Raw genomic sequence first — 14,590 nt, 5'->3', positions numbered from 1 at the left:
CTTGGCCTGTAGTAAATACATGGGATTTCACACGAGGGGGCCCGCTGGATGAATGGAGCTGCCTCCCTGGAGAGGAGACGCACCGGCCGAGCGCTCATTAGCCTCCCTGAATCGAGGCGGGAGAAGAAAGGAAGGTTTTTCCCTCTTGTGGCCGCCACAAAAGAGGGCGTTTAAGGGTTTGTGTATCCCTGCTGGGGTCCCAGTGGGATGGAAATGCGGTAATTACTGTCATCAGTCCCTGAAAAAAATGAATTGGACAGTTCTTCATGCGATGCAATTGTGGCCAAAAGTATTGGAACAGTAGCTGCATATCAAACATTAGGGGTGTAACAGAGGTTGCGCTAGACTTTTTCGTTGTCTGTCATTTTGACAGACAGGGTCATAAAAATGCGGTCATAATCTATTTTTACCCGTCACTTAAATTTTTAAAATGGCTATATCTTGATGCAGTCACTATATGTATATACACAATAATACAATAATACTTTATAATTAGGGCTGTCAAAATTATCGCGTTAACGCGCGGTAATTAATTTTTTAAATTAATCCCGTTAAAATATTTGACGCAATTAACGCACATGTCCCGCTCAGAAAGTATTCTGCCTTTTTGGTAAGTTTTACAGCAAGGCTTTTTATGCTGTCCAACAGCGAACTCTTGTGGTCGCTTTGCGACATGGTTTATTGTTTTCTTACCAGTCAATTATGGCTGCACGACGTCTCGGGCTGATAATGTTGTGCTTATATGATCCTTGGACAAGATTTGTCCGTAAGTATGGTTGTTGTAAAGAATGTACATATTATGTTAGTAAGTGAAATGTTATATTTTTTGTATGAGACGCTTTTTGTTTATGTTTAGTGAACCTGTATAGCGTGCTAAGCTAACGTTGTTGCTAATGCAATGCTTGTGTACTTTTATTTTGTAGTTTTACGACGGTCTAAAGAGGACAATGGTTTGAGGCCATTTTATTAATAAATCAGATGAAAAAGGAAAAAGAATTATTAAGGTGTCGTTCACTAGCTGTCTAGCTTTGGAAAAAGTAGACACTTCAGAGTGAGGACAGCATAGACAGATTTAAATGACAGTAGAGTGAAATGCCCACTACAGTCCTTATGTACCGTATGTTGAATGTATATATCCATCTCGTGTCTTATCTTTCCATTCCAACAATTTATTTTACAGAATATATATATAATTTACAGAAAAATATGGCATATTTTATAGACGGTTTGAATTGCGATTAATTGCGATTAATTACGATTAATTAATTTTTAAGCTGTAATTAACTCGATTAAAAATTTTAATCGTTTGACAGCCCTATTTATAATATAAAGTAACTAACATTAGTGCAGTCATGGATTACAGTAAGCAGACCAGTACTGTGTTTCCATATATATTTTTATTATATTATATATATATATATATATATATATATATACTGGACTGTCTCAGAAAATTAGAATACACAATATTCTAATTTTTTGAGACAGTCCTGTGTATATATACAGGACTGTCTCAGGAAATTAGAATACACAATATTCTAATTTCCTGACTGTCTCAGGAAATTAGAATATTGTGTATTCTAATTTCCTGAGACAGTCCTGTATATATACACAGGACTGTCTCAAAAAATTAGAATATTGTGTATTCTAATTTTCTGAGACAGTCCAGTATATATATATATATATATATATATATATATATATATATATATATATATATATATATATATATATATACCCAATGCCTTGCAAAAGTATTCGGCCCCCTTGAATCTTGCAACCTTTCGCCACATTTCAGGCTTCAAACATAAAGATATGAAATTTAATTTTTTTGTCAAGAATCAACAACAAGTGGGACACAATCGTGAAGTGGAACAACATTTATTGGATAATTTAAACTTTTTTAACAAATAAAAAACTGAAAAGTGGGGCGTGCAATATTATTCGGCCCCTTTACTTTCAGTGCAGCAAACTCACTCCAGAAGTTCAGTGAGGATCTCTGAATGATCCAATGTTGTCCTAAATGACCGATGATGATAAATAGAATCCACCTGTGTGTAATCAAGTCTCCGTATAAATGCACCTGCTCTGTGATAGTCTCAGGGTTCTGTTTAAAGTGCAGAGAGCATTATGAAAACCAAGGAACACACCAGGCAGGTCCGAGATACTGTTGTGGATACGTTTAAAGCCGGATTTGGATACAAAAAGATTTCCCAAGCTTTAAACATCTCAAGGAGCACTGTGGAAGCCATCATATTGAAATGGAAGGAGCATCAGAACACTGCAAATCTACCAAGATCCGGCCGTCCTTCCAAACTTTCTTCTCAAACAAGGAGAAAACTGATCAGAGATGCAGCCAAGAGGCCCATGATCACTCTGGATGAACTGCAGAGATCTACAGCTGAGGTGGGAGAGTCTGTCCATAGGACAACAATCAGTCGTACACTGCACAAATCTGGCCTTTATGGAAAAGTGGCAAGAAGAAAGCCATTGCTCAAAGATATCCATAAAAAGTCTCGTTTAAAGTTTGCCACAAGCCACCTGGGAGACACACCAAACAAGTGGAAGAAGGTGCTCTGGTCAGATGAAACCAAAATTGAACTTTTTGGCCACAATGCAAAACGATATGTTTGGCGTAAAAGCAACACAGCTCATCACCCTGAACACACCATCCCCACTGTCAAACATGGTGGTGGCAGCATCATGGTTTGGGCCTGCTTTTCTTCAGCAGGGACAGGGAAGATGGTTAAAATTGACGGGAAGATGGATGCAGCCAAATACAGGAACATTCTGGAAGAAAACCTGTTGGTATCTGCACAAGACCTGAGACAGGGAAGGAGATTTATTTTCCAACAGGACAATGATCCAAAACATAAAGCCAAATCTACAATGGAATGGTTCAAAAATAAACGTATCCAGGTGTTAGAATGGCCAAGTCAAAGTCCAGACCTGAATCCAATTGAGAATCTGTGGAAAGAGCTGAAGACTGCGGTTCACAAACACTCTCCATCCAACCTCACTGAGCTGGAGCTGTTTTGTAAGGAAGAATGGGCAAGAATGTCAGTCTATCTCGATGTGCAAAACTGATAGAAACATACCCCAAGCGACTTGCAGCTGTAATTGGAGCAAAAGGTGGCGCTACAAAGTATTAACGCAAGGGGGCCGAATAATATGGCACGCCCCACTTTTCAGTTTTTATTTGTTAAAAAAGTTTAAATTATCCAATAAATTTTGTTCCACTTCACGATTGTGTCCCACTTGTTGTTGATTCTTGACAAAAAATTAATATATTATATCTTTATGTTTGAAGCTTGAAATGTGGCAAAAGGTTGCAAGGTTCAAGGGGGCCGAATACTTTTGCAAGGCACTGTATATATATATATATTTTTTTTTCCCCCCAAGTGGGACCTTCCATGATCCTAATACATTTAAGAATAATAAAATATTATATAATTCCATTATATATATATGTATATATATATATATATATATATTTTTTTTTTTTAAATTTATTATTATTATTAAATAAAAATGCACGTTGATACGACGCACATAAAGGCAACTTCCAATTTTTTAAAAAATCGTTAGAAAGTTGTATGGACTTACAATCCGCTAGCTTGTTGTTTCCTGTTGTCTTCCGAAATACACCTGGGTGATGGCGCGTCAAGTGTTCGTTCATAGCTGACGTGCTACCGTGGTATGCGAGCTCAGCTTAGCAAAAATAGTACACACAGTGGTGGCACCCTCCATATTTTCCTTGAAATAATTTCAGGCTCTGGCTAGTCTGGTCCGCTTTTTTGGCTTTATACCACTTTCACCGTGTTACCAATTCTGCCCTTCTTGGTAATTGGCGGCGTTTTCAACTGCTCGCCGCAGTGAGGAGTGAACCTGCGATTCACTTGATTCGTTGTCATCCTTCACTGCATCAGTCCCTCTTTTTTCACCTCTTTTATCAACACCATCGTCGTTTTGGGGCTTTTTGAAGAAACTTCGAACTCGAGCTGAAACGAATACTCGAGCAACTCGAGTAACTCGAGTTTAAAAATTGATCCGAGTAATTTTATTCACCTCGAGTAATCGTTTATTTTGACAGCTCTAAGCATCACGTTTTGCTAGGACTACTTTTAATGCGGGACAACGCGCTGTCACGTGCGGAGAGGAAGAAGGGGAAAAAAAAAAAAAACTTACCGCAGCCGACAGCCGCCACAAACGACGCCGACGTTGCTAAATACTAGCCCGCACAATGCTACATTGGTAACAGGTAGCATCTGGTGCGTCTCATAGAGATCACATGTATGTTGAACTAGATGCAAAGTGAAAGACTAGGCCGCGTCTGGGCAGCGTTAGCAAACAGCCGCCATCTTAAAGCAGTAGAGCGCTAAGCGCTAATAAAGAGCGCTAAGCGCTAATATATAAGATTAACGTTACTGTCACTACTAGCTCACCTTACGTTAGCACTGCGGAGGGCTAGGTTTCAATTAATTAAGACCGCTTTCGATACGTGGCTAACGTGTCTTACATACAGGATTTAACATAACATAGCGTTGTGGAGTGATGAGGGTGTCAAATAAAAACTCAATAATGCTAACTATCAATTTTAGCTCAGTAGTCATTGCTGGAGAAAACACCAAGTAGCACTAGTCCCTAATGTGCTCCAATACAGCCTGTATCATACATTTATTTTGAACAGTGCAAAAACTCAAAATCCTATCAGGACTTACAATTTAGACTAACTTAAAACTTAACTAGAACTTAAAAATGGCTTGACACAAATAGATATTTAATTGAAAAACGTGGGAAAAAAATCCTAACTTTTAAGTGATGTGTGTTATCAAGCGTAAAGGCATTTTTAGGTGTGTTTATATATATATATACATATATATATATATATATACATATATATATATATATATATATATATATATATATATATATATATATATATACTTTTTAAAAATAAGATCTAAAGGTTTTTTGAGTGAAAGCAGTGAATTAGTCATTTTTTAAAATTCTAGTTACATCTGAGATGCAATTGTTGGCTGTTTTTAACAATATACATAAAAAATATAGACATTGATTGACTGAAAATGATAAAATGTCTTGTTTTCTCATGTATATCTATAATTGCTCTTCACCTAAAAATATATTTGTTTTATCCGATTACTCGATTAATCGATAGAATTTTCAGTCGATTACTCGATTACTAAAATATTCGATAGCTGCAGCCCTACTTCGAACACTCAGTTGCCTTGACATTTTTCCGAGTAAGGCCAACGACGTCATGCATCAAGAGAGACAATAGCTAATTAATATGCTCACTCGCCACCCTGTGGTCTGGGGTGTGAATTGCAACCTGTCAAAATGACAGATGGACTTCAGTTTTTTCCGTCACCAATGTAAAAAACCGGTCAACGACGGAAAATATTCGGTTAACGCGACCCCTGGGGTGTAACTAGAGATGCACGATAATATCGGTCACCGATAATTATCGGCCGATAATGGCAATTATGACGTCACACAGATAACCCAGATAAAACGAAATTCAACCGATAATGCAATCTGATAATTGTATACTTGATTTAGCCTCCAAATGTGCGCAATCAACAGTTTTGTCCAGTTCTGCTAGTTTTAAGGAGGTGTTTTTGCAGTGTAGTAATGTGATATATATTAGAAATGGCTTACTTTTAAAGACATTTTTGTGCAACTTGGGTGTTTACTCTCTAAGTCAGGGGTCCCCAACCTATTCCACTAAGGCACACTGTGGGTGCAGGATTTCATTCTTACCAAACAAGATGACAACACTTTTTCCCCAATCTGGTGTTTTACAAGTGCAATCAGTTGATTGCAGTCAGGTGTGGCTTGTTTTAGCAGAAGCCTCATTGGTTCAACTGTCTCTGCTGGATCGGCTGGAACAAAAACCAGGACCCACAGTGTGCCTTGAGGACTGGGTTGAAAACCCCTGCTCTAAGTAATTGTTGCCAAAAGCTTACCATTACACAACGTCATTGCCATTGTTTAGTTGTTGGAATTCACTACTTGTTCACATTTGATGTGGAAAAAAATAGCACTAAATTACATTTTTGCACAGTAACATTTTATCTTTGTATACCTGAAAATTTTACACACATATTTGAATAGAATTATCGGAGTGACATTATCGGTTATCGGGTGGAAGGGGCAGGAAATTATCGGTTATCGATATCGGTTGAAAAATGTATTATCGTGCATCACTAGGTGTAACCGTGTAACGGTACACAAAAATCTCAGTTCGGTACGTACCTCGGTTTTGAGGTCACGGTTCGGTTCATTTTCGGTACAGTAAGAAAACAAAATGCAAAATATAAAAGTGCTAGTTGTTTATTACACACTTTTGTGCTTTCAACAATAGGAACAGTAGCCTATACAAAGCTAGAATTCTGCTCAAAAAGTAGCGGGTATTTATTAATCCATCAACAATTTGCCTTTCAGAGCCCGCGTATTGGTCAGCTTTCTTTCGGAAAGAAAGAAGGAAAAAGAAGTCCTGTGCTAAAGAGAAAAGCAATCCCAATGACAAAGATTTTAACATGTATTTTACAAATGAAATGCCTCAATGATTTTTTTTTTCTTATGAACGGTTTTCAAATGCTTTATTGGTGGATTTTCTCAAGTTAAAGCGCCACACAGAAATTAATAAATTTAGTTGTGTAAGCAGGATCTGTGTATTATTATTTAATTACAGGTGTTTTAGCTCATTTCAATTTATTTTATTTAAATGGGCTATTATGTATTTAATTATGTGTTTGTATTTTACAAATGTGATGTAGTATTCATTTATATTGTATATTTTATGTTGTATAACTTTAGTTCCTATGTGAATATTTGTTCTTACTTGTTTTGTTGTGGTAGGAGGGTTTTGTATTGAACACGGGGCCATGTTGGTTATTATTATAGCAGAGATGACAGCAGTAAATCAAAGACAAGTCAACTGTTCCCCGATCTACCACTCAAGAGATCTGATGGACTCAAAAAGTGGGTTACGATTGCATATTAGTTTGAAAATCGACCGGATCCACTGTGTTTTTACACGAGTGACTTCCGATCTGCCCGATGCTAGCTAGTAGTATGTATTGACGCAGGAGGGCCGCGTCTTGCATCAAATAATAAACTCTGCCGTTCTTTTCGCGTGCGTCGCGTTGGGACGCGTCTAACATGCGGCCGCACTGCGACTGCTGTGCATTGGCTGATTGGCTTTAACGCCCGCGTTTCACTGCGTTCTCGCGGCAGCCACATGACGTTTCTGGGTTATACTGTCCTACCGTGTTGGTCCTCATTATAGTAGAGAAGACGGAGTAATCTACACAAAGAAACTGTAACCCAATCGACTCACAGCCTCGATAAGTAAGAGTTACATTAGGTCAGAAACTTGTTCGGTATGCCTCCGTTCCGAACCGAGCACCACGTACTGAAACGGTTCAGTACAAATACATGTGCCGTTACACCATTACCTCTAATTGCCCCAAAATCAGCCATAAGTGACCAATCAAAATGGAGTGACCCGGAAATGTCCTAAAATGTACAGGAAGCCACCCATAAGTACGCCTAAACTAAGAAGGAAGTGGCCCATCATTTCGGCCTGCTATGGACCACAATAGACATCCAAATTAATTTAACCTAGGAGGACTGTCTGTGCGAATCCTCATCTTTCAGTACCATTGACGCTCATTCGCCTGTCCCAGTCGAAACGGATTGGATGTCTAACGTCGTCGATGGCAGCCAATGAGTTAAATAAGTGTCCTGGAAAGGATTAAGAGTGTGAACAACCTGCTCACACCCAGCAGAGGCATTTTTTGGTCTCCTTTCCTTTCGACTTTACGTTAAGCAAGACAGACGTGCCTGTGAGTTTCTTCCAGCTCGTCTAATTGTGAGCCACTGCATTTGTGCTCTGGGGGCCTTCTTTGCCTCGCGGACAGAGCGGCTCTCTCGCACTCCTCTAAACTGGCTTGGCAGCCGGCGTGTGTGCGACGCCAGGCCGCGGGCCTTGTGTTGTTTCCGCACGCTTGAGACTTTTCTTACCAGGATCTGATGAATCCCTCGTATCTCCTGTTCCATTTTTCTTTTAGAATGTTTTTTTTTTTTTTTTTTTTGCTCATCAGCGTGTGACTTGTGAAAAGCGCCCGAGCGAGGATTGTAAGTGAGCAGGACACCCGTCACAGGTCCGCCCGTGAGACTCAGTGACACCTGTCATCACGGTTTACATTGAAGACCTGCTACGTAGCACCTCCAGCCTCGCCTCCGCCGCCATGGCACCAGGAAGGGGGCGGGGGGCGGCAGATTAATAGATCCGCTCTCCTCTCTCTTCCCTACTGGTAGCGAGGTTAGCGGGCACGTTGAGCGCGTAGGGGAGGGACGAGGGAAGTCGGCCCGGTTTGTCCTTCAGATGATGCGTCGGAGGCCCCCGTGGCAACGGCTTCCCACATGACTGCCTGCTCGGGACAAAGAGGCTGTGTGTGTGTGTGTGTGTGCGTTGCGAGGATGCTTCACAACCACTTCAGTGTTCCGACGTTACTTCCAGATGCGCGGGAGACAACTACATTCTTGTCTTTTGTTGCTGGTTTATGGCAATCTTAGAGTTCATGTTTCAGGTCTGGCACAAAAAATAAAACTTACACAAACGCATCACAGAATCGCATCATTTTTCAGGTCATGAGAGGAGAAAAACACCAGCGGTCTGTGGCAGCAGTTCTGTGTTGACAATGAAATGAAATTAGGGCTGCAGCTATCGAATATTTTAGTAATCGAGTAATCGACTGAAAATTCTATCGATTAATCGAGTAATCGGATAAAACAAATATATTTTTAGGTGAAGAGCAATTATAAATATACATGAGAAAACAAGACATTTCATCTAATCTTGAACCATTTTCAGTCAATCAATGTCTTTATTTTCGATGTATATTGTTGAAAACAGCCAACAATTGCATCTCAGATGTAACTAGAATTTAAAAAAAATACTAATTCACTGCTTTCACTCAAAAAACTTTTGGATCTTATTAAAAAAAAATATATATATATATCTATATATGTATATATATATCTTACCTAAAAATGCCGTTACGCTTGATAACACACATCACTTAAAAGTTAGGATTTTTTCCCACGTGTTTCAATTGAATTTCTCTTTGTGTCAAGCCATTTTTAGGTTCTAGTTAAGTTTTAATTTAGTCTAAACTGTAAGTCCTGATAGGATTTTGAGTTTTTGCAGTGTTAAAAATAAATGTATGATACAGGCTGTATTGGAGCACATTAGGGACCAATGCTACTTGGTGTTTTATCCAGCAATGACTACTGAGCTAAAATTGATAGTTAGCATGATTAAGTTTTATTTTACACCCTCATCACTCCATAATGCTATGTTATGTTAAAGCCTGTATGTAAGACACGTTAGCCACGCATCGACAGTGGTCATAATGAATAGAAACCTAGCCCTCCGCAGGGCTAACGTTACGTGAGCTAGTAGCGACAGTAACGTTAATCTTATTTATTAGCGCTTAGCGCTCTTTATTAGCGCTTAGCGTGCTACTGCTTTAAGATGGCGGCTGTTTACTAACACTGCCCAGACGCGGCCGAGTCTGTCATTTTGCATCTATTTCAACATACATGTGATCTCTATGAGACGCATCAGACGCTACCTGTACCAACGTAGCATCGTGCGGGCTAGTATTTAGCAACGTCGGCGTCGTTTGTGGAGGCTGTCGGCTGCAGTGTTTTTTTTTTTCCTTCTTCCTCTCCGCACGTGACATCAGCGTGTTGTCCCGCATTAAAAGTAGTCCGAGCAAAACGTGATGCTTAGAGCTGTCAAAATAAACGATTACTCGAGGTGAATAAAATTACTCGGATCAGTTTTTAAACTCGAGTTACTCGAGTTGCTCGAGTACTCGTTTCATCTCTAAATGAAATTAGTTTTTTTTTCTTCAGAAATTGTTGTGACATGTTAAATCTTAAATTATATTTTTAAGGTCTGACAAAGCATTTAATTTGACTTTTAAAATGGTGCAAGAACCCTGGTAAATGGTGTTATACTTGTACAGCGCTTTTCACCTTTCAAGGCCCTCAAAGCGCTTTACACTGCATCGCCATCCACCTACTGGTGACCAGTGTTGGGAGTAACGCCGTTTATAAATAATGCCGTTACGTAACGGCGTTATTTTTTCAGCAACGGGGTAATCTAACTAATAACTATTCTTTCCGCCGATACAATGCCGTTACCGTTACTGACGGTCAAAAGCGGTGCGTTACTTTGAATAAATTGAAGAAACTACCAGCAGTGTCGAGTCGACTCTCTGCTCTGTTGATTTGTCATCCAAGACTTGGGGTGGGTTCAGGTTCGAGAATAGCGCACGTACTTCTGACTCCAAGCTATTTGTCCCTGCTCGTTCAATTAGACAATGCTTTCCAAAGTTTGGTTACATTTCTGTGTTTGCTACACCTGATGCTAGCCTCGTTCCCATTTCCCACTGTCAGCCAGCAATAATTCTGCTTCCATCTTGAGGACGGCAGGCGCTTTGAAGGTGACGTGAATTGTCGGGAAACGAGCTTACCTAAATGCAGCCCCTCGAGAGATGCGATGGAAGTGATTGTGATTGGCTGAGGGTTAGAGTCATGTGTCGTGGTAAGCCAATCAGAGCCGGTGATTTCACAAGCAAACCGGAACAGCGCGTGCGGCAAACACACATACGCAAAACAGGTGCACAGGGTCGGGATGGCAGAGCATTCAGAAGAAAAATTGTCCTTTAAGAGGTGGAGATATAGACACTATTTCAAGTTTGTCGAAATTAAAGGAAAGAACCTGCATGTAATGTGTAATTTATGTCCCGGGGCAAAGCTTTTGTCAACATCTGTGGTAAGCAATTCAAATCTGCTGAACCACCTAACAAGTTAACTACCTGTCTGTTCTTCTCTATTCCACTGACTCGAATACTGCTCACAAAATTTCAAATTCTTTGACATACAACAAGTTCTTTTTGAAGTAACGGAAATAGTTACTTTCCCTGGTAAGTAGTTACTTTTACTATAGAGTAATTCAGTGACTAACTCAGTTACTTTTTGGAAGAAGTAGTGAGTAATGTAACTAATTACTTTTTTAAAGTAACGTGCCCAACACTGCTGGTGACAGAGCACCAGGAGCAAAGCTCAAGGATACTTAAACGAGTTTATTAGGGCGGAGAATTAAACCCACAACCTCTGGGTTTGGGGACTTCTACCATTGAGCCACGTGACCCCACTTAACCACTGAGCCACGTGACCCCACATGGTAGCATAAGACTCTTTCACAACCAACCAACCGACCGACCAACCCACCAACCCCACCTACCCCACCTAACCAACCCAACCCAACTACCTGAATGACACACCTTCCTAGGGAGGCGCCTGAGTGGCATCCGCACCAGATGCCCGAACCACCTCAACTGACTCCATTCCAGGCGAAGCGACTAGACTCTGAGCCTCTCGCGAATAGCAGCGTTTCTCACCCTGTTTCTAAGGCTAGGTTCAGACTACAGGTCTTAATGCACAAATCTGATTTTTTTCGGGTTTTTCCGACTCAAGTCAGGCATTAACTGGACAGTCTGAACTGGAAGTGGACCAATTCAAATCCGATCTGAGACACTTTCGTATGTGGTTCAAATCTGATCTGGGCCACATTTTTCCAGAACGTGACTGGCGGTCTGAACTGTGAAGACTCCCAAATCGGAATTCATGCAGCAATTATGTCAGCAAAGAGCAAGAGACACGGAGGACTGCAGCCATGTAGGCATTAGCGCCTAGCTTGAACTCTGTTTTTAAGCACAAAGCGGGCTTGACCACAGTCATAAAAAAATAAAATGAAGAAAGGCTAGCCCAGTCACCAGACATGAACATCATTGAGCATGTCTGGGGTAGGATGAAAGAGGAAGCATGGAAGACGAAACCCAAGAATGTTGATGAACACTGGGAGGCATGCAAGACTGCTTTCTTTGATCTTCCTGATGACTTCATCAATAAATTGTATGAATCCTTGCCGAAGCGCATGGATGCAGTCCTTCAAGCCCATGGCAGTCATACAAAATATTAAATTTAGATCTCACAGCACCACTACTTAAGTCGCTTATGTTATTTAACATATTTTTGTATTTGAAGTACATTTTTTGTTCAATTTTCACACTACTTTCTGTAGGCTACAAAACTTTTATCTCGCCAAAATTTGACCTTTATGTCTTCATTAAATGATAAATCTTTTTTCAGTGAAACAAAAATACATTTTTGTACATTCAACATCATTTGGGAGGGTCTTAGCTTTCATATGAGCCATTTCTGAAACCAAATGAATAATTAAAGTGCATGTGACACGAAAAAGCATGTTTATTTCATAATACACGCGGTATTTTATGCTCCTGAATTATATGGATCGCTTGGATGTGTGTGGAAGCGATCGCTATATTTATTTATTTAGTTTTTTGAATCCCGCGCCATGGAAATGAGTGACTTCCGGCTTCGGTCTTGCATTGAGGAGGAGGGCGCTGTGACGTGTACGTGTCACTATACAGCCTACTGTTGTGTATGAGGACTAAGGATTCAGCTGATTTTGCAGATGAATACGTTTATTTTTCGCATCATGCCAGCCAAACGGCTGCAGAAAAATCTTGCTTTATGAGGGAGAGGCGTGTGCGCCTTTTTGGAGTTTCAAAAGGTTCCCATTCACTGTGGATATTGGCCAAAACAAGCCCTACTACTGTGGGACCATTGGACTTACGAGGAAGTGAGTAAACATCTTGTTTGTATTATGTCAAATATTAATACAGCGATTACAGAGTAAACACTGCAAACTTTCTTTAAACTTACGTTTGATCATTGATAGGCATGTAAAAAGATCTCCTCGTGCACATTAGCTGCGCGTTAGCTGCACAACAGCTGCAGCCGCCCTCCTCCGGGGAACGAACTGTAAATTGCTCTCCGCCGGGCGGTTTGCCGATCCGCGAAAACAATCGACAACCCAGTCGTCATGTCAAATAATCCGGGCTAGTTATGTGTGATTTTACGCTTCAAAGACTTTGAAACATCACTCGGTTCGGGTTAGCATGTCGGCTAGCTGTCACGCCTCTTGGTTTGTTTACATTCTCCGAAGCCGGGGAAGGGAAATGACATATGTCCGATTTAGGTGTCATAAAATATCGTTCGGGAGGTGCGACAGTAAAGGTGAAGTTGACAGTTTTGACCATTATGGAGTAATTTTGCCATGTCATCCTGAATAAGTGCATTTTTATTATTTCATATTCCATTTAGCACAAGACTGTTATATGTCATGACCATGCCATTTATTTAGCAATTGGGGAAAATACTTGGATAAAAAGAATATCCTGTAAAAATATTGAAGTAAAGAGACAGAAACAATGACATTTTGCAGCTCTCTTCGTTGTGAATAGTTCCCCCTCGACGGGCTAACTGGTCCTTCTCAAGCCATTTATTTAGCTATTGGGGAAAATACTTGGATAAAAAGAATATCCTGTAAAAATATTGGAGTAGAGAGACCGAAACAATGACATTTTGCGGCTCTCTTCGTCGCGTTTTCCTCATTCTGAATAATTCCCTCTCAATGGGCTGAATAGTAAAACCGATGAGCCCAGTCTCCCGCTGACGTCATCCACCTGCGGGGGACGCTCGAGCCCTATAACGGTAGGCGTGGCTAACCGGCAGATTAAAAGACTAATTTCTCGTCATCTGCGCTTTGCTAAAATGTTGTATATAGTCGAATAGTCTCAAAATATGATTCTAATTCACGTAATAATCCTGTTTAAGACTTTTTTTTCTCCTGTCGTATGCTCTTTAAAAGTCAGGTTATTAGCAATTGTTTCTACAAAATGGATAAGCGTCAAGAGTTTTGTCAGGGACTGTACATGATACATCAGAAAATACATATCACATTGCTCAAAATTCATGTATTCACATATTAAAGCCCAAATGTCCTCCAATTTTGGAATGACATGTAACAAAACTTTGCGTTTAGGTGCTATCACGTCATATCCAACAATGCCGAGCTGATTATTGGCCTGTCGTGCGTCGCCGTGCGTAAAGTAGCCGAGACAGAAAAGAAGGGAGGGCGGAATGGGGCCTGTTTGCTTCAGAAAGCATTTAACAACTTCCCCTGGAAATTGAAAGAGGAAATAGTTTTGGGCTGGACTGCAGTAGGGGGCGAATAAAGCCCATATGAGGACCAGATGAAGAGCGAGCGGAGCCAAGCTGCGCTGACAAGAAACCGTGGCGGGCGGTTGGCGAGGGGGGCCGGGGACATGCTTTGATGTCCTTCATTGACATGTCCCAACAAGAACAACACGACATGAAAACACAAAGTGGGATCATTGTGTATTTGCGAACCAAAGTGTGTTTATGAGGGCATTTAGCAAACTTTTTAACATCCCCCCCACTTTAATTCTCAGCTCTGTTCTACACTAATGACTTCCATCCAGTGTGTTTTCATTAAACTGTGTGTACGTGAGACTCTTATGTACTGTAACAAAACATGCCGACTCCCTTCAGAAAAAGGACGAGCGCAATTTTTCCAGCAGATGTTGACCGGTGT

The sequence above is a fragment of the Corythoichthys intestinalis genome, chromosome 9 (genome assembly GCF_030265065.1).
Source record: "Corythoichthys intestinalis isolate RoL2023-P3 chromosome 9, ASM3026506v1, whole genome shotgun sequence".
In the NCBI taxonomy this organism is placed as follows: Eukaryota; Metazoa; Chordata; class Actinopteri; order Syngnathiformes; family Syngnathidae; genus Corythoichthys; species Corythoichthys intestinalis.
This window is presented reverse-complemented; position numbering follows the sequence as displayed.